Source organism: Ictidomys tridecemlineatus, chromosome X (genome assembly GCF_052094955.1).
Source record: "Ictidomys tridecemlineatus isolate mIctTri1 chromosome X, mIctTri1.hap1, whole genome shotgun sequence".
Lineage (NCBI taxonomy): Eukaryota > Metazoa > Chordata > Mammalia > Rodentia > Sciuridae > Ictidomys > Ictidomys tridecemlineatus.
The window spans coordinates 44,653,527-44,672,393 of record NC_135493.1 but is presented as its reverse complement, the minus strand read 5'-3'; the positions used below and the strand labels follow the sequence as shown (position 1 = coordinate 44,672,393).

General features: G+C 34.2%; 1 non-coding gene across 1 annotated transcript; it reads right to left on the bottom strand.

Moving 5' to 3' along the window:
* Positions 1-1,640: 1,640 nt before the first annotated feature.
* LOC120890989 (U6 spliceosomal RNA) lies at positions 1,641-1,744 on the bottom strand. The gene has a single exon (XR_005735439.1). It is a non-coding gene; the product is annotated as a U6 spliceosomal RNA (small nuclear RNA).
* Positions 1,745-18,867: the final 17,123 nt, after the last annotated feature.

Sequence of the window (18,867 nt, the reverse complement as noted above, 5' to 3'; positions counted from 1 at the left end):
ATTATTCTCTTTTATTGTTGAGTAATATTCCATTGTGTATGTATGACACATATTTTTATCCATTCATCTATTGAAGGGCATCTAGGTTGGTTCCACAATTTAGCTATTGTGAATTGTGGTGCTATAAACATTGATGTGGCTGTGTCCCTGTAGTATGCTGTTTTTAAGTCCTTTGGGTATAGACCGAGGAGAGGGACAGCTGAATCAAATGGTGGTTCCATTCCCAGTTTTCCAAGAAATCTCCATACTACTTTCCATATTGTCTGCACCAATTTGCAGTCCCACCAGCAGTGTATGAATGTACCTTTTTCCCCACATCCTTGCCAGCACTTATTGTTGTTTGTCTTCATAATAGCTGCCATTCTGACTGGAGTGAGATGAAATCTTAGAGTGGTTTTGATTTGCATTTCTCTAATTTCTAGTGATGATGAACTTTTTTTTCATGTATTTGTTGATTGATTGTACATCATTTTCTGATAAGTGTCTTTTCAGTTCCTTGGCCCATTTATTGACTGGGTTACTTTGTGTGTGTGTGTGTGTGCGTGTGTGTGTGTGTGTGTGTGTGCGTGTGTTTAGCTTTTTGAGTTCTTTATATACCCTAGATATTAGTCCTCTATCTGATGTGTGAGGTAAAGATTTGCTCCCAAGATGTAGGCTCTCTATTCACCTCACAGATTGTTTCTTTTGCTAAGAAGAAAGTTTTTAGTTTGAGTCCATCCCATTTATTGATTCTTGATTTCAACTCTTGCTTCAAAGGAAATTGGGGTCTAATCCCACATGATGGAGAGTAGGGACTACTTTTTCTTCTATTAGATGCAGGGCCTCTGCTTGTATTCCTAAGTCCTTAACAAATAATTTTTATATGACAAAAAACATTGGGAAAATTTTCTTTTTATAAAGTTTTGAATATTTAACCAAAATTATATGTGGCAAAATTATAGACTTTTTAATTTTACTGTGTTCTGATACAGAATATAAATTCAGCTAATTCAGAATAGTTGCTTGCCTTTGAAAGGAGTGTAAAAATTGTATACAAAGACAGAAGCACTATGTAATGCATATGGAAAAAACAAAAGCCCTACACAAATTCCATGGCCTTGTTCCTTGGGAAATTGGAAATTTTGTGAAGAATAACCCACAGAAATGTAGTAACTTGTTTACTTCCAAAAAATCCAACAAAAGTCTCACAGTTGAAATTCAAAGAAAATTATGGGCTGGTGGAATCTGTGCCTTTTGAATTTCCTCCCACAAGTGCACACTGGACATCAGAGATGTTATTTATATTTGATCTCACCATGAGACTCATGAGTGAAAGTGCCAAACTCAAGACAGAAGTGGTGAAACCTGTGGAAGACCCAAATATCAAACCTCTAAAAGACACAAGATATTAAATCTCCTAAGACACAATATGCATATAGAATTTTTCTTATAAGTAGATGAGATAAATCACATAATTTGGGTTCATATTTCTTGACATTGTCTCTGACTCCTATAAAATAATTATTGTATTCAGTTGGAAAATGCCTTTAGTTTATTCTTTCTTGATTTTTAATCTGGTGGAGATGTTTTATGTTTGTTCCCAAATTCTCCTTTTTAATAAGGATTTATTTGAAAGGTTCTTCTTTTTCTTATTTTTTTTTCTTTTTTTGGAATGCTTCACAAGCATGTCATTCTCATGCAGGGCCTATGCTAATCTTCTCTCTATTTTCCCAATTTTTAGTATATGTGCTGCCAAGGCAAGCATATTTGTAAGATTCTGTTGTGTGCCTGTGACAGATGTGTTAAGGGCTGGAGCTATTTTGCACTATGGTTAGTAATTTTCAGTTTAGTGTATTTTGTGCCAAAATCATGTGTTTTCACATAAGTTTTTCAGTCTTCATAAAAACATTCATTTTCCTTTCTTTAATTTGGACCACAGGATAAAAAGAATCAGTTTTGAACAGAGACAGTTTTTGCCTTCACCATGTGTTAATTATAACAAAAAACTTACATTTTGAATCATTTATTTTTTTCTGGTGGGAAAAAAGTCTCCTTAAGTATCAGAAAATTTCAAAGGAAATCCTTTATATACTAGAATTTATAATTTATTTGAAAACCATTATTTATATATAATTTGAGACCTCTAAGTACATATCATATTCTAGTATTTCTGTGCTTTTTTCAGTTTCAATAACCCTGAAATGATTTTACAAATTCCTTTTCTACTGAGCTTTTTACTTAGAGAACAGAACTTTTTAATAGCATTTCATGCTTTTACGTAAGGGAAGATAGTAAGAATGAAAGTTATTTTTTATCAGAGCATTATAGTAATACATAGTAGTTTTGGGGTTCATTTTCACAAAATGATATTTGCATGAAATTTGATTTACTCCATATCAGTCCCTGGTGTCGCTCTTTTCCCTCACCTATCTCTCCCCCTATTCTTCTTCTTCTACTCTATACTCAATTATTTTTTTTTATTTTTGTCTTGCTATTTATACATATGCATAAATGTAGAATTAACTGCATATATTTTCTGTTAAATTTATTTCACATTGTTTTTTCTTTTCCCATCTGTCCTCCCTCAATCTCAATCTCCCTCTTCTACTACACTGATCTTCTCTTTAACCTTTTTATACCCCATTTTTTCATTATTTTCTTTAGCTTCCATATATGAGAGATTTTTTGAGTCTGGTTTACTTTACTTAGTTAGATAGTCTCCAGTTCTATCCACTTACTGGAAAACGTGATAATTTCATTCTTCTTTATGAATGAGTAAAACTCCATTGTGTATATACAGCAAATTTTATTAATCTAGGCATCTATTTATGGGTCCATAATCTAGGAATCTATGTATGGGTCCACAATTTGGCTATTGTGAATTATGCCTCTATAAATATTGAAGTGGCTTTATTGCTATAATATTGAAACTTTTGTACTTTTGGGTAAATACAAAGGAATGGGATAGCTGGATCATATTCATTCCTAGTTTTTTGAGGAATGTCTATACTGCTTTACAGTGTATTAAATTATCCATCTGACTGAAAATTTATGAATATACCTTTCCCCCCACATTCTTCCTAATATTTATGATTTATATTTTTGAAAATTGCCATTTCTACTGGAGTGAAATAAAATTTTAGCATGATTTTGATTTTAAATTCCATGATTGCCTGAGATATTGGACACTTTTTCCAAATATTTGCTGCTCATCTTCATTTCTTCTTTTGAGAAGTGTCTATTTACAGTTCTTTTGCCCATTTTTGGTTTGGGTTGTCTGTATTTGGGGTGTTAAGTTTTCTGAGTTCTTTTTATATTATGGTTTTTAATCCCCTCTCAGGAGCAGCTGGCTGAGTTTTTCTCCCATTCTCTAGGCTTTATTTTTGCTCTTAATAATTTTCTTTGCTGTGCAAAAGATTTTGAATTTTCAGCTATCCCACTTATTGACTCTTTGTTTTATTTTTTGCACAGTTACAAACTTTCTTGTTCTAATTCCTAAGTCCTTGATCCAATTTAACTCGACTTTTATGCAGGGTGAGTGAATTGGATATAGTTCCATTCTTTTACATATGATTTCCAGTTTTTCCAGCACCATTTATTAAACAAGGTATCTTTTCTCAAACATATATTTTGGCACCTTTGTCATGTGTCAGATAAATATAAATTGTGAGTTTTTCGTTGTGTCTTCTATTTTTTTCCATTGGTGTTTATGCATATTTTCATGTCAATACAATGCTGTTATAGTTACTATAACCCTATAGCAAAGTATTGTGATGCCTCCCTAATTGTTCTTCTCTTCTCACTCAGGATTGCTTTGGCTATACTGTTTGTATTATACTTCCAAATAAATTTCAGGATTCTTTTCTAGTTCTCTGAAAAATATCATTGATACTTCAATGGAATTTCATTGAATATTACTTTTGGTAGTATTGCCATTTTGAATACATTAATTCTACGAATTCAAGAACATGGGAGGTTTTTGCATCTTCTATGTTGTTCTTCAAATTCTTTCTTTGGCATTCTATAATTCTTGTGGTAGAGATCTCTCACTCCCTCTTTTAGGCTAATCCCTATGTGTTTCATTTTTCTTCTTGAGAATATTTTGAATGGGATAGTTTTCCTGATTTTCTTCTCAGCAGATTCACTGTTGGGGGATAAGAAAGCTTTTTAATGTATTATTGGGTGCACTGATGTTTGGGAAATATGTTTTATTACTGTTAGAACTTCTTGCTGGATTTTTCTCTTAACCAGAATGTAGTGCCCTTCTTAGTCTCTTCTAATAAATTCTTATTATTTTTTTTTTGCTTTTTACAACCAATGTTAATTTTTTAATTTTTAATTTTTATTTGTGTTTTTAATTATACATGACAGTAGGATGTATTTTGACATATATACATGGATTATAACTTCTCATTTTTTGGTTGTACATAATTTGGAGTTACACTGGTTGTGTATTCATATATGGATATATGAATGTTATATATGATCCATTGTACTATCTTTTCTATTCCTATCCTCTCCCTTCCCTTAATTCCCCTTTGTCTAATCAAAAGTATTTCTATTATTCCCTCCCTATACCCTTATTTTGTGTTAGCATCCACATATGAGAGAGAACATCTAATCTTTTGTTTTATGGGGATTGGCTTATTTCACTTAGCATGATAGCCTACAGTTGTCATTTACTGGAAAATGACACAGTTTTATTATTCTTTAAGCATAAGTAATATTCCATTTTGTATATATACCCCATTTTCTCTAGTTCTATAACTGGTCACATGATCATAGCAGGTATAGTACTACTATATTTTACACCCTATTATCTGTTCCATTGACCTTCAGGAAGTAACTTATGTGGCATGTGATTTATTGCCTAGTGGGATAACCCAAAACCTCATACCTGAAAACTTTAGGTCATTAGTAATCCTGCATAAATTGGGTTCTTGCAGTTTTCCATTGACTTTTTTATTTTACTGGATTTTTAATTTTTTTCTTTTAGTTATACATAACAATAGAATGTATTTTGACATATCCTACATACATGGAATATATTTCCTCATTCTTTTAGTTGTACATGAAGTAAAGTTACGCTGGTCATGTATTCATATATGAACATAGGCATGTTATGTCCAAGTCATTCTACTGCCTTTCCTGTTCACACCCCCATCACTTCCCCCAATTCCTCACTGTTCAATCTGATAAACTTATACTCCCCCACCTATTATGGGTCAGCACTGCATATCAGAGAGAACATTCAGCCTTTGTTTTCTAGGGATTGGTTTATTTCACTTAGCATGATAGCCTCCAGTCACATCCATTTACTAGCAAATGCAACTACTTCCTTCTTTTTGGCTGAGTAATATTCCAATTTGTACATGTACCACATTTTTTTATACATTCATCTGTTGAAGGGCTCCTAGTTTGGTTCAATATCTTATCTATTGTGAATTGAGCTGCTATAAATATTGATGAGGCTGCATCACTATAGATGCTGATTTTATGTCCTTTGAATATATAATGAGGTGTGGGGTGATGGGGGTTTTGGTCCCCCCCCATTCCCTCCTGACCTGAAGGAGAGATTGGGGGAGCATACCCCAACCAGGATGGCCAAGAAAGGTAAATGTCGACTGGCCGCTCACACCCAGCCCTCCCTCCCTGGAGGACAATCAGGGAGAACAGTCAAAGCAGGATCTTGTTTACTGAGAAAAAACACATAGCTAATATAATGTACAGGAGCCAATCGGAGTAAAGGTCAGCAGGGTGGGGAGAGTTCACGTGTACACCCATCCTACAGGCAGTAATGGGAGACAGGAGCTGTCCGTGAGGGCAGACCGTGAGGGCAGAAGGGTTCTGAGCCTATCCAAGAGGTGGTCCAATTCTTCATCACAACCCACGGCAATGCCTTCTGGCTAATCGCCAGGTGCTTTCTTAGCCATATGTGGCCCCAGGACTGGGAAGTGATAGCAGCCAGCAAGTTAATTTTCCTCTTTTCTGATGCAACATGTCCCACGTTACATTATGCCCTACAGTGGGGCAACTGGGTCAGATAATGGTTTCATTCCAAGATTTTTTTCTGAGGAATCTTCATAATGCTTTCTAGAATAGTTGCACCAATTTTCAGTCCCACCAGCAATGTATAAGTGTACCTTTTTTTCCACAACCTCACCAACATTTATTCTTACTTGTATTCTTCATAATTGCCAATAGGACTGGAGGGAGTTGATACCTCAGTGTAGTTTTAATTTGCATTACTCTAATTGCTAGAAATGTTGAACATTTTCTCATATATTTATTAAACATTCATATTTCAAAGGTTTATTTATTCATATGTTTCACAAATGTAACACTTCTATTAGGGCATCTCATCTGTTCTGTATCTCCTTGTAGCAACTGGGAGCAGACACTACTCTCAATGTTGCTTGTAGCAATGGCAAAGGAAAGAGACAGTATGGGTAATTGTCCACTGTATCTTTGAGATTCTAAATAACAAATGTCTGTTTTACTTATATTTCATTGGCTAAAACAAGTTACAGTCTCAGTCCCAATGTAACGTGGAAATTCCATTCTATGTTCAGAACTTCAAGAAATTCCACATTTCTTGGCAAGAAAACAAGAAATAGGATTAATGACTAACTGTGCTGTTGATATTATGATACACAGTATGTCCCTGAACTTTTTCTAAAATTTTAAGTTTTATATCTCCCATTAATAATCAATAATTGGGTGTTTATCATTGAGGGTTTTTTCTCTTTTTTTCTTTTAAGTTATACATGATACTAGAATATATTTTGACATTTATACAAGCATGGAGAGCATCTTATTTTAATTAGTATCCCAAGTTTAAGGTTGTATGTGATGTGGAGATTCACTGTGGTGTATTCATGTATGTACATAGAAAAGTTATGTCAGATTCATTCTACCATCTTTCCTATTCCTCCCTCCCTTCCCTTTATTCCCCTTTGTCTAATATATTAAACTTCTACTCTTCCTGTTCCTCTCACCTTGTTGTGTGTCAGCATCTATATATCAAAGAGAGAATTCAACCTTTGTTTTTTGAGGGATTGGTTTATTCTGTTGAGCATAATAGTCACCAGATCATCCATTTACTTGCAAAAGTCTTAAAGTCATTCTTTTCTGACTAAATAATATTTTATTGTGTATATATAACATGTTCTCTGTGTTCATTCATTTGCTGAAAGGCACATAGGTGGGTTTCATACTTTGACTATTGTGAATTTAGCTGTTATTAACATTGATGTAGTATTCTGATTTTATTCCTTTGGGTATATTCTGAGGAGTGGGAAAACTAGGTGGTTCCATGCCAAGTTTTCTGAGGAATCTCCATACTGTTTCTTGATTTTATTTTTCACACTTTAGTAATCTTGTTAAGGAAGTCGTTTCTTAAACTGACATGATGGAGATTGGGGCCTAATTTTTCTTCTAGTAGGTGCAACATCTCTGGTCTAATGCCTAGATCTTTGATTCACTTTGAGTTTTGTGCATGGTGAGATAGGGTTTAAATTTCATTCTGCTACATATGGATTTCCAGTTTTGCCAGCATAATTTGTTGAAGAGACTATCTTTTCTCCAATGTATGCTTATGGCACATTTGGCTAGTATGAGATAATTGTATTTATGTGGGTTTTTCTTCATTTGTTTCATTAATTTACATTCGTTTTCAAGTTTGTTTTGGTTCTAATATCATACTGCTTTTGTTACTACTAGTAGTTCTGTAGTATAATTTAAGGTCTGGCATTTTAATGCCTTCAGACTCACTTTTCTCACTAAGGATTGCTTTGGCTATTCTTGGCATCTTATTTTCCAAATGAATTTCATGATTTTTTTTCTAGTTCTATGAAGATCATCATTGCAAATTTAATTGGAATTGCATTAAATCTGTATAGTACTTTTGTAGTATGGCTATTTTGATAATGTTAATTCTTTCTGTCCCAGTATGTGGGAGATTTCCATCTTCTAAGGTATTCTTCAATTTCTTTTCTTATTTATTTATTTATTTGGCACCAAGGATTGGTGTCTTTGTCTCTGGCTAGAGTTTCAAGGGCTCTATTGAATAGAAATGGTAAATAAGGGCATCCTTGCTTGTTCCAGTTTTTAGAGGGAATGCTTTCAGTTTTTCCCATTTTAGAAAGCTATTAGCCTTGGATTTAATAAATATAAGTTTTAAAATGTTAAGGTATGTTCCTATTATCCCTAATTTTTTTAGTGTCTTCAACATAAATGGATGCAGCATTTTCCTGCATCTATCCAAATAATCATGTGCTTCTTGTTTTTTACTCTATTGTTATGTGAATTATATTTATTGATTTCCATATGTTGAGCTAACCTTACATCCATGGAATGAAACCCACATGATTATGGTGCACTATCCTTTTAATGTGTTTCTGTACATGATTTGCCAGTATTTTATTAACAAATAAGATCATATATGTTCATCAGAGATGTTCATCTGAAGTTTTCTTTTCCTGGTGTGTATTCTGAAAATTTTCACTTGCTTTTTGCTTTTACAGATATGAGAATAGATACTTATTAATGTTTTTGAAGTCCTCTTTTATGGAATATTTATTCAGTTCTTTCACATTTAGCCTATGGGTGTCTTTACCTTTTAGATGTGTCTCTTACATGCAGCATATAGTTGAATCATGTTTTTAATCTAGTCTGATATTCTTTTTATTGGGGGGTCAAGATCATGCAAGTTTATTGTTACTATGGACATGTGTTTGTAGTAGTCTGTCATTTTGGTTTGTTTGCTATATTTAATTCTATAGTGCTTTTTATTCTGTTAGTTACTCTCTTAGTGATATGTATTTGGGAGCTTTGGGGTTTATTTTGAAGTTTTGCTGTGTGCAGTTTATATTAAAATATTCTTTGTAGCACTGCTTGAGAGGTCATAATTTTTTTTAGTGTATCTTTGCCATGGAAAGTTATTATTTTCTTCATTATTTCTGAATGATAGCTTTGATGGATATAGCAGCCTTGGTCATTTTTTCATTTAGATTCTGGAATATCTCATTCCAGACAATCATTTATTTTAAGGTCTGAGTTGAGAAGTGAGTCTTATTTGTCTGCCTCTAAATGTGACCTGACATTTTTCTCTTGCAGCTATTAATATTAACTTTTTATTTCCTATGTCATACATTTTGATTATGCTATGTTTTAGAGAGGTTATGGTTTGATCTTGTCAACTTGGGATCCTATATGATCCTTGTGAGTGTATGTCTATCTCAGTTCCAATGTGGGGATATTTTTCTTTTACTATCTTATTGAAGATGTTCTTAGTGCCTTTAGCCTGTATCTCCATGTTGTCTTCTATGCCAATGACTCTCAGTTTTGTAATCTTGTTGTTTTCCCAGAATTCTTGTGTATCCTGATCATGGTCTTTTTTTTATTCTATTTTTTTTTGTATCTTTTTTAAATTGGTTCTTCAAAACATTACAAAGCTCATGATATATCATCTTTCATACATTTGACTCAAGTGGGTTATGAACTCCCATTTTTACCCCAAATACAAATTGCAGAATCACATCGGTTACACACTCACATTTTTACATAATGGCATATTAGTGACTGTTGTATTCTGCTACCTTTCCTATCCCCTAATATCCCCCCTCCCCTCCCCACCCATCATCCCTCTCTACCTCATCTGCTGTTATTCAATTCTCTCCCTTGTTTCCACCCCCTTTCCCCTCATATCCTCTTCTATGTAATTTTGTGTAACATTGAGGGTCTCCTACCATTTCCATATGCTTTCCCTTCTCTCTCCCTTTCTCTCCCCCCACTCGTCTTTGTTTAATGTTAATCTTTAATCATGGTCTTTTATACTTTACTCTTTATTTTTTACTGGATATTCAATTCAGGCCTATCATCAAAGCCTGAATTTCTGTCCTGAAAGCCTGAAGTTTCATTTTCTATCCAATGTAGTGTTTATTTTTTGCTTTGAAGTGAAGTTTTAAACTGACTATTTTTTATTTTCAGGTTTCTGATTATATTTTTTTCATTATGTGGTAGTTCTTCATTGAAATTGTTTTTCAACTCCTGTATTTGTTCTCCGTGTTTTTTCCTTAAATCTTCTTTTGGTTAATTGAACATATTAATACTCAGATTTTTTATAATATTTCTCTGAAATCTCATCTATTTCTACATCTGTGGAATCATTATTTGGGGTGAATTTTCAAGGTAGATTTTTAGCTTGTTTCTTCATGTTTTCAGAGGTTTGGGATTTATGCATCATTAGATGAATTCCTCTTGTTTTTTTATGTATGTGTCCTTTTGTGTGTAGTTAACTACTTTATTCTAAACTTCTTCCTGTATTTGAAATATGAATATATTTACAGGTTTAGAGTCTGAGGTCCCTCTATGGTTTTTCCTACTCGGGGCCTGGTTGTTGGTTTGGTTTGGAGTTTTTGTTTTCCCTATTCTATCTGAAGAAATATTGTTGATGCTTCAGTGGGGATGAATCATGTGTTATGTGAAATTCACTCTTACTTGGCTAAGTTGTCATAATTGCTTGGCAGCAAGATATCTATTCTGTTATCTTGAAGTTTACCAATCACTCTCCACACCTCTTAGAGGAAGAAGAAGCTAGGAATAACACTAATGTTATCAATAGATATGCTGCCTTAAGATAAATGTCTGGTATCTAATTTGACTTCTATAATACTAATTGCCACCCATGTAGTAATGTTTGTGTTAACATTTAAGTTCAGCACCAAAAATTTAGAAGCATGAACTAGATCACGCATTGGACAACATGTATGTACTACATCATCCTCTGTATTAATAGTCACAAAAAACTGAATAGGGTAGGAATTACATAAAATATATAGTTCTATTAGATAGTGGGATTGCAGTTTTTTAATTGAAGAGAAAATCAAATAGGAATGCAAAAGACAAATTGAATTATTTAAAAAGTAAATAGAAGAAAGTTAGGAGCTAGGTGGTAGATGGTAGTTATAAAGAAGGAAGAAAAGTAAATAACTGAATGTAGCAAAATAACGAAAGTGAGGAAGCAGGAGCAGGAAACTTCACTATCAGTGGGAGAAGACACTGAAAAGAAGGCAATAAGATGAAAAAAAAGGTACAAACAAATTAACAAATATAAAAACAAAACCACTCAAACCCACATATAATTAAATAATAAATAGGTGAAAGTAACATATGTGTTCATGAAATTTTGCATGTAAGAACCAATCTGCACAGTGAGAACACACATTCATAACTACACACACAATGATACAGAATGGAAAAAAGTAAAATTTAATAAAATAAAATAAAATTGGAAAAAGTTTTTAAAAATAAAATTAAAAAAACAAGAATTGGGGGGATACAGGGAAATATATAAAAATATATAATAGGAAGAAATATAAATTTGTTTTAGATGAGAGGATCAAAATTGCTGGCAAGGATGCATTTTCATTCTTTTGTGTGTGTGTCAAGGGTTGAGGGTTGTTAACCCCAATATCATTATGTTCCTCACTTAGCTTCCTGTCCTTGTGGCTAAGAACCAAAGCTGATTGCTGTAGCTTTCAGCTTTCAGTCTCCCAGTGTAAGGTAAGAGAGACTGGGGAGTGTGGAAAGATTGTATACTCCTGTATCAGAGATGGTACAGAGATCTACACTGGAAGTTCCAGTAGTAGGAATTTAATTTTTATTGACTATTAAAACTTTGTTGGTGGATTTTTGAGATTTGATCCTTACCCCTTTTTGATGAACAGATGCTTACCTCTGCTGGACATCTTGGTCTGTTATGAAACAAGGGCTACAAAAGGTCTTCTTTCTCTTAGGTACCCATATCCTGGTTTCCCATAGGGACAACTCTTTGAACCTATTATAGTCACACTGAATCAGGTATACTCTGGAGCCCACAATAGGCAACAGCTGTGTTAGACTGGCACTTTACCAAAAGTCACACATCTCTAGATTTATCTTCTATTGAGTATTATGGAGTGTTAAATATTTATTATGATTAACAAATTGGTTCACTTAGTATAAAAAATAATAGTAGTGCATTTTGAGAGCTTCCTGTGTGTTAGTGCTGTGCTGAGCATTTACATACACCAGAGAATACCCACAGCAATCCTGTGAGAAATTCAAAAAATATGCATAAAACATTGAAATAGGAAAAATAATTCATTAAGAAGAATGAATAAATTATGAATAGTTCAATAGAGATTATGTTCAAATAATTGATTATTGAATCAAATATTATAGATTATGTTGCTTTTGTAAAAGCTGCAATGAACAAACAAGATTTTTTAAAAATATGTGGAAATATTAATTTCTTCTCATAGTACAATATTTACTAGTTACAGCTGTAGTTTCCAGAATATTTTGCGTAATAAATGAACATTTAATTTAATTTTATTTTTCTAAATTTTTTATTAGTTGATCAAAACATTACAATGATCTTGACATATCATACATTTGATTCAAATGGGGTATGTAATCTTAATCTTATTTTTCCACGTGTACAGATTGCAGGATCACATTGGTTATACAGCCACGTTTATACATAGGGCCATACTAGTGTCTATTGTATTGTGCTGCCCTTTCTATCCCCCCCTCTCCTACCCTCCTCTCTTTCTACCCAATCTACTGTGACACGTTTCTCTCTCTCTCTTATTTCTTCCCCCTCACACCATCTTATATGTAATTTTGCATAACCATGAGGGTCTCCTACCATCTTCTGTGCAATTCCCCTTCTCTCTCCCATTCCCACACAACTCTTGTCCCTATTCTCATGCTCTTCCTCCCTATTCTGTTTTGAGTTGTCCCCCTTATATCAAAGAAGACATTCTGCATTTGGTTCTTAGAGATTGGCTAGCTTCACTTAGCATAATCTGCTCTAATGCCATCCATTTCCCTGAAAATGCCATGATTTTGTTGTTCTTAAGTGCTGAGTAATATTCCATTGTGTATAAATGCCACATTTTTTTTTTATCCATTCATCCAATGAAGGGCATCTGGGTTGATTCCACAGTCTAGCTATTGTGAATTGTGCTGCTATGAACACTGATGTAGCAGTGTCCCTGTTGTATGCTCTTTTTACGTCTTTTAGGTATAGTCTGAGAAGGGGAATAGCTGGGTTAAATGGTGGTTCCATTCTCAGCTTTCCAAGGAATGTCCATACTGCTTTCCAAATTGGCTGAAAAAAATTTGCATTCCCACCAGCAATGTACAAGTGAACCCTTTTCCCCACATCCTCGCCAGCACTTGTTATTGTTTGACTTCATAATGGCTGCCATTCTTATTGGAGTGAGATGGTATCTTAGAGTGGTTTTAATTTGCATTTCTCTGATTGCTAGAGATGGTGAGCATTTTTTCGTGTATTTGTTGATTGATTGCATTTCCTCCTCTGAGAAGTGTCTGTTCAGATCCTTGGCCCATTTGTTGGTTGTGTTATTTGTTTTCTTGTTTAATTTTTTGAATTCTTTGTATACTCTGGAGATTAGAGCTCTATCTGAAGTGTGAGGGGTAAATATTTGTTTCCAGGATGTAGGCTCTCTATTTACCTCTCTTATTGTTCCTCTTGCTGAGAAAAAACTTTTTAGTTTGAGTATGTCCCATTTGTTGATTCTTGATTTTAACTCTTCTTCTATAGGTGTCCTATTAAGGAATTTGGAGCCCGCCCCTACAAGGTGGAGATTATGGCCAACTTTTTCTTCTATTAGACGCAAAGTTTCTCATTTGATTCCTAGCTCTTTGATCCATTTTGAGTTAACTTTTGTGCAAGGTGAGAGAAAAGGATTCAATTTCATTTTGTTGCATATGGATTTCCAGTTCTCCCAGCACCATTTGTTGAAGATGCTATCCTTTCTCCATTGCATGCTTTTGGCACCTTTGTCTAATATAAGGTAGTTGTAATTTTGTGGATTGGTCTCTGTGTCCTCTATTCTGTACCATTGGTCTACCTGCCTGTTTTGGTACCAGTACCATGCTGTTTTTGATACTATTGCTCTGTAGTATAGTTAAAATCTGGTATCGCTATACTGCCAGTTTCACTCTTCCTGTTTAGAATTGCTTTTGCTATTCTGGATCTTTTATTTTTCCAGATGAATTTCATGATTGCTTTTTTTCTTTCTATGAGAAATGCTGTTGGGATTTTGATTGGTATTGCATTAAACCTATAAAGAACTTTTGGTAATATTGCCATTTTAATAATATTAGTTCTGCCTATCCATGAACAAAGTATATCTTTCCACCTTCTAAGGTCTTCTTCTATTTCTCTTTAGGATTCTGTAGTTATCGTTGTATAGTTCTTTCACCTCTTTAGTTAGGTTGATTCCCAAGTTTTTTTTTTTTTTTGAGGATATTATGAATGGGGTGATTGTTCTCATTACTATTTCAGAGGATTTGTCACTGATATACGTGAATGCCTTTGATTTATGTGTGTTGATTTTATATCCTGCTACTTTGCTGAATTCATTTACTAGCTCTAGAAGTTTCTGGGTAGAACGTTTTGGGTCTGCTAGGTATAGGATCATGTCATCCACAAATAGTGATAATTTAAGTTCTTTTTTTCCTATCTTTATGCCTTTAATTTCTTTCATCTGTCTAATTGCTCTGGCCAGTGTTTCGAGAACTATGTTGAACAGAAGTGGTGAGAGAGGGCATCCCTGTCTTGTTCCAGATTTTAGAGGGAATGCCGTTCAGAATGATGCTAGCCTGAGGCTTAGCATAGATAGCTTTTACAATGTTGAGGTATGTTCCTGTTATCCCAAGTTTTTCTAGTATTTTGAACATAAAGGGATGCTGTACTTTGTCAAATGCTTTGTCTGCATCTATTGAGATGATCTTATGGTTCTTATCTTTAAGTCTATTGATGTGGTGAATAACATTTATTGATTTCCATATATTGATCCAGTCTTGCATCCCAGGGATGAATCCTACTTAATCATCATGCACGATCTTTTTGATATGTTTCTGTATCCAATTTGCCAGAATTTTATTGAGGATTTTTGCATCTATGTTCATTAGAGATATTGGTCTGTAGTTTTCTTTCTTTGATGTGTGTTTGTCTGGTTTAGGAATCCGGGTGATGTTGGCCTCATAGAATGAATTTGGAAGTTCTCCCTCTTTTTCTATTTCCTGAAATAGTTTGAAAAGTATTGGTATTAGTTCTTCTTTAAAGGTTTTGTAAAACTCTGTTGTATACCCATCCAGTCCTGGGCTTTATTCTTAGTTGGTTGTCTTTTGATGGCTTCTTCTATTTCCTCAATTGATATTGGTCTGTTTAGGTTGTGTATATCCTCCTGACTCAATCTGGGCAGATCATATGACTTAAGAAATTTATCCATGCCTTCACTATCTTCTATTTTATTGAAGTATAAGGATTCAAAATAATTTCTGATTATCTTCTGTATTTCTGAGTGTCTGTTGTGATATTGCCTTTTTCATCCCAAATGCTAGTAATTTGAGTTCTCTCTCTTCTTCTCTTCATTAGTATGGCTAAGGGTCTGTTGATCTTATTTATTTTTTCAAAGAACCAACTTTTGGTTTTTTCAATTGTTTTTTTTTTTTTTGTTTGTTTGTTTGTTTCAATTTCATTGATTTCAGATCCGGTTTTAATTATTTCTTGCCTTCTACTACTTTTGCTGTTCTTTTGCTCTTCTCTTCCTAGGGTTTTGAGATGAAGTGTGAGATCATTTATTTGTTGTTGTTTTTTTTTCCTTTTTTTTTAAGGAATGAACTCCAAGCAATGAATTTTCCTCTTGGAACTGCTTTCATTGTGTCCCATAGATTCTGATATGTTGTGCCTGTGTTTTCATTTATCTCTAAGAATTTTTTAATTTCCTCCTTGATGTCTTCTGTAACCCATTGATCATTCAGTAACATATTGTTCATTCTCCAAGTGATATAGGGTTTTCCTTCCTTCTTTTATTGTTGATTTCCAGTTTCATTCCATTATGATCAGATAGGATGCATGGTATTATCTCTATTCCATTATAATTTCTAAGAGTTGCCCCATGACATAATATATGGTCTATTTTTGAGAAGGATCCATGTGCTGCTGAGAAAAATATTAATCGCTTGATGTTGGGTGGTATATTCTATATATGTCAATTATGTCTAGGTTATTAATTGTATTATTGAGTTCTGTAGTTTCTTTATTTAACTTTTGTTTGGAAGATCTGTCCAGTGGTGAGAGAGGTATGTTGAAGTCTCCCATAATTATTGTATTGTGGTCTATTTGACTCTTGAACTTGAGAAGAGTTTTTTTGATGAACATAGCTGCACCATTGTTTGGGGCATATATATTTATGATTGTTATGTCTTGTTGGTGTATGGTTCCCTTGAGCAGGATATAGTGTCCTTCTTTATCCCTTTTGATTAACTTTGGCTTGAAGTCTATTTTATTTGATATGAGCATGGACACTCCTGCTTGCTTCTGAGGTCCATATGAGTGATATGATTTTTCCCAACCTTTCACCTTCAGTCGATGTATGTCTTTGACTATCAGATGTATCTTCTGTAGGCAGCATATTGTTGGATTTTTTTTTTGATCCATTCTACTAGCCTGTGTCTCTTGATTGGTGAGTTTAAGCCATTAACATTTAGGGTTACTATTGAGATATAGTTTGTACTTCCAGCCATATTTGTTTATTTATGTTACTTAACATGATTTGTTTTTCCTCTTTGATTATTTTTTCCTTTACTGTACTATCTCCCGATGTTGATTTTCATTGTTATTTTTCATTTCCTCTTACTGTAATGTTTTGCCAAGGATGTTTTGAAGAGATGGTTTTCTAGCTGCAAATTCTTTTAACTTTTGTTTATTGTGGAAGGTTTTAATTTCATCTTCCAACCGGAAGCTTAATTTTGTTGGATACATGATTCTTGGTTGGAACCCATTTTCTTTCAGCATTTGAAATATGTTGTTCCAGGATCTTCTAGCTTTCAGAGTCTGTATTGAAAGATCAGCTGTTAACCTGATGGGTTTACCCCTAAATGTAATCTGCTTTCTTTCTATTGTAGCTTTTAAAATTCTCTCCTTATTCTGTATGTTGGGCATCTTCATTGTATTGTGTCTTGGTGTGGATCTCTTGTGATTTATCACATTCAGCATACTGTAGGCTTCTAGGATTTGGAATTCTGTTTCATTCTTCAAGTCTGGGAAGTTTTCTTGTATTATTTCATTGAACAGATTGCTCATTCCTTTGGTTTGGACCTCCATACCTTCCTATATCCCAATAACTCTTAAGTTTGGTTTCTTTATGTTATCCCACATTTCTTGGATGTTCTGCCTATGGTTTCTTAACAGTCTCGCTGAGCTGTCTGTGTTCTTTTTAATTTGAAATACTTTGTCTTCATTGTCTGATGTTCTGTCTTCTAAGTGTTCTACTCTTCTGGTAATACTCTCATTTGAGTTTTTAATTTGGTTATTGCTTCCTGCATTTCCAGGATTTCTGTTTGTTTTTTGTTTTCTTTTCTTTTTTTATAACCTCTATCTCCCTGTATTGTTGATCTTTTGCTTCTTGGATTTGTTTATGTAATTCATTGTCAAAGTCATCTTTCATTGTCTGATTTTGCTGCCTAATGTCTAATATCTTCCTTGAGACTCCAGATCATCTGAAGCATGTATATCCTGAACTCTTTATCTGACATTCCATCTGCTGCAGATATTACCTCTTCTAAAGTTGAAATGACCTGCATTGCTTGTGGTCCTTTCTTTCCTTGTCTTTTCATACTGCTCACATTTCTTTCCAGCTTTGTGAAACTGTTGTGCTATTGATTTTCCCCCTATATATTTATGATTCTCATGTATAGTTCCAAGGTCTCTCTTTTGTGGAGAAAGACAATGTTAACAGTTCCCAATATCAATAGTACATCATCTAAGCACATGTTTTCCTTATTACTACATTTATAGTTAGACTCTATGTCTACAAATGTTGGTTTCAATTATCATTTACAAACATAGTCATTAGTTTCATGAAAGACATACCGTTTCTGGTAGCTTGAAGAAAACTGAATTTCAGGTGTAGGATGTTATGTTTAGGGGGAAATGAGTGAGGGTATGGGGTTAAACTAACTTAGTAACTTTGGAAAGCTCTAAACAATAGATGGGTAATTTATGGAAGAATGTCTAGATTCAAACTCCTTTCTGTATTTATAAGATTACCTTACTTATAAATAGTAAAATTTAGGGGGTTGCAAGTGGGACAGAAGGAGTAAGAAGGAGAAAAACAAATAACAAGGAAAGAAAGAGAAAAAAGAGTGGGGTAAAAAGAAAATAAGAGAAAAAATAGAAAAGAGAAAATAAAGGGAGGAGGGAGATGGGGCATATGCAATTCCTCTATATTATATTATTCTGGTTATCAGTTGTTAAAGACCTTTTAAATGCACAATTATTGGTTTCACATATGTTGAGGTTGTGAGGACCAGAGGGGGAAGGATAGAGGAGACTGGATGAATGGATGAAAAGAGAAAGAGAAGAGAAAAAAAGAAAAAAAAAAAGAAAAAAATGTCTCTCAGAACTCTTTTTGTTTTTCTTCCAGTGGGTGGCTTTGTCTATTCCTAGCTTGAATCTCTGCGTTCAGGGTGGTGGTGGTAGTCAGTGTGAGAGGACTTGAGCTTCCACCTGTGGCCTCTCTACTCTTATTCTCTGAGATGTAAACCAGGCACCTGATCTGCTGCAGAACCATGCTGATAGCCACGCCCACCAGTTGATGGGTATTAAGGTTTGATGGGATTTTCTAAGATGAGTTCCATCAGTTTTTCTTATAAGGTGTTTGATGAGGTGGGGGATGTTGGGGAGACCTTATGTTTGTCCAGAACTCGATCCAGTGACTGCACAGGAGGGGGGCTGGGCCCCTCCTCCAGTTGGGGTGGTCTGTCTACCACGCAGGCGGGCGGCTGGGCCCCTTCTCCAGGTCA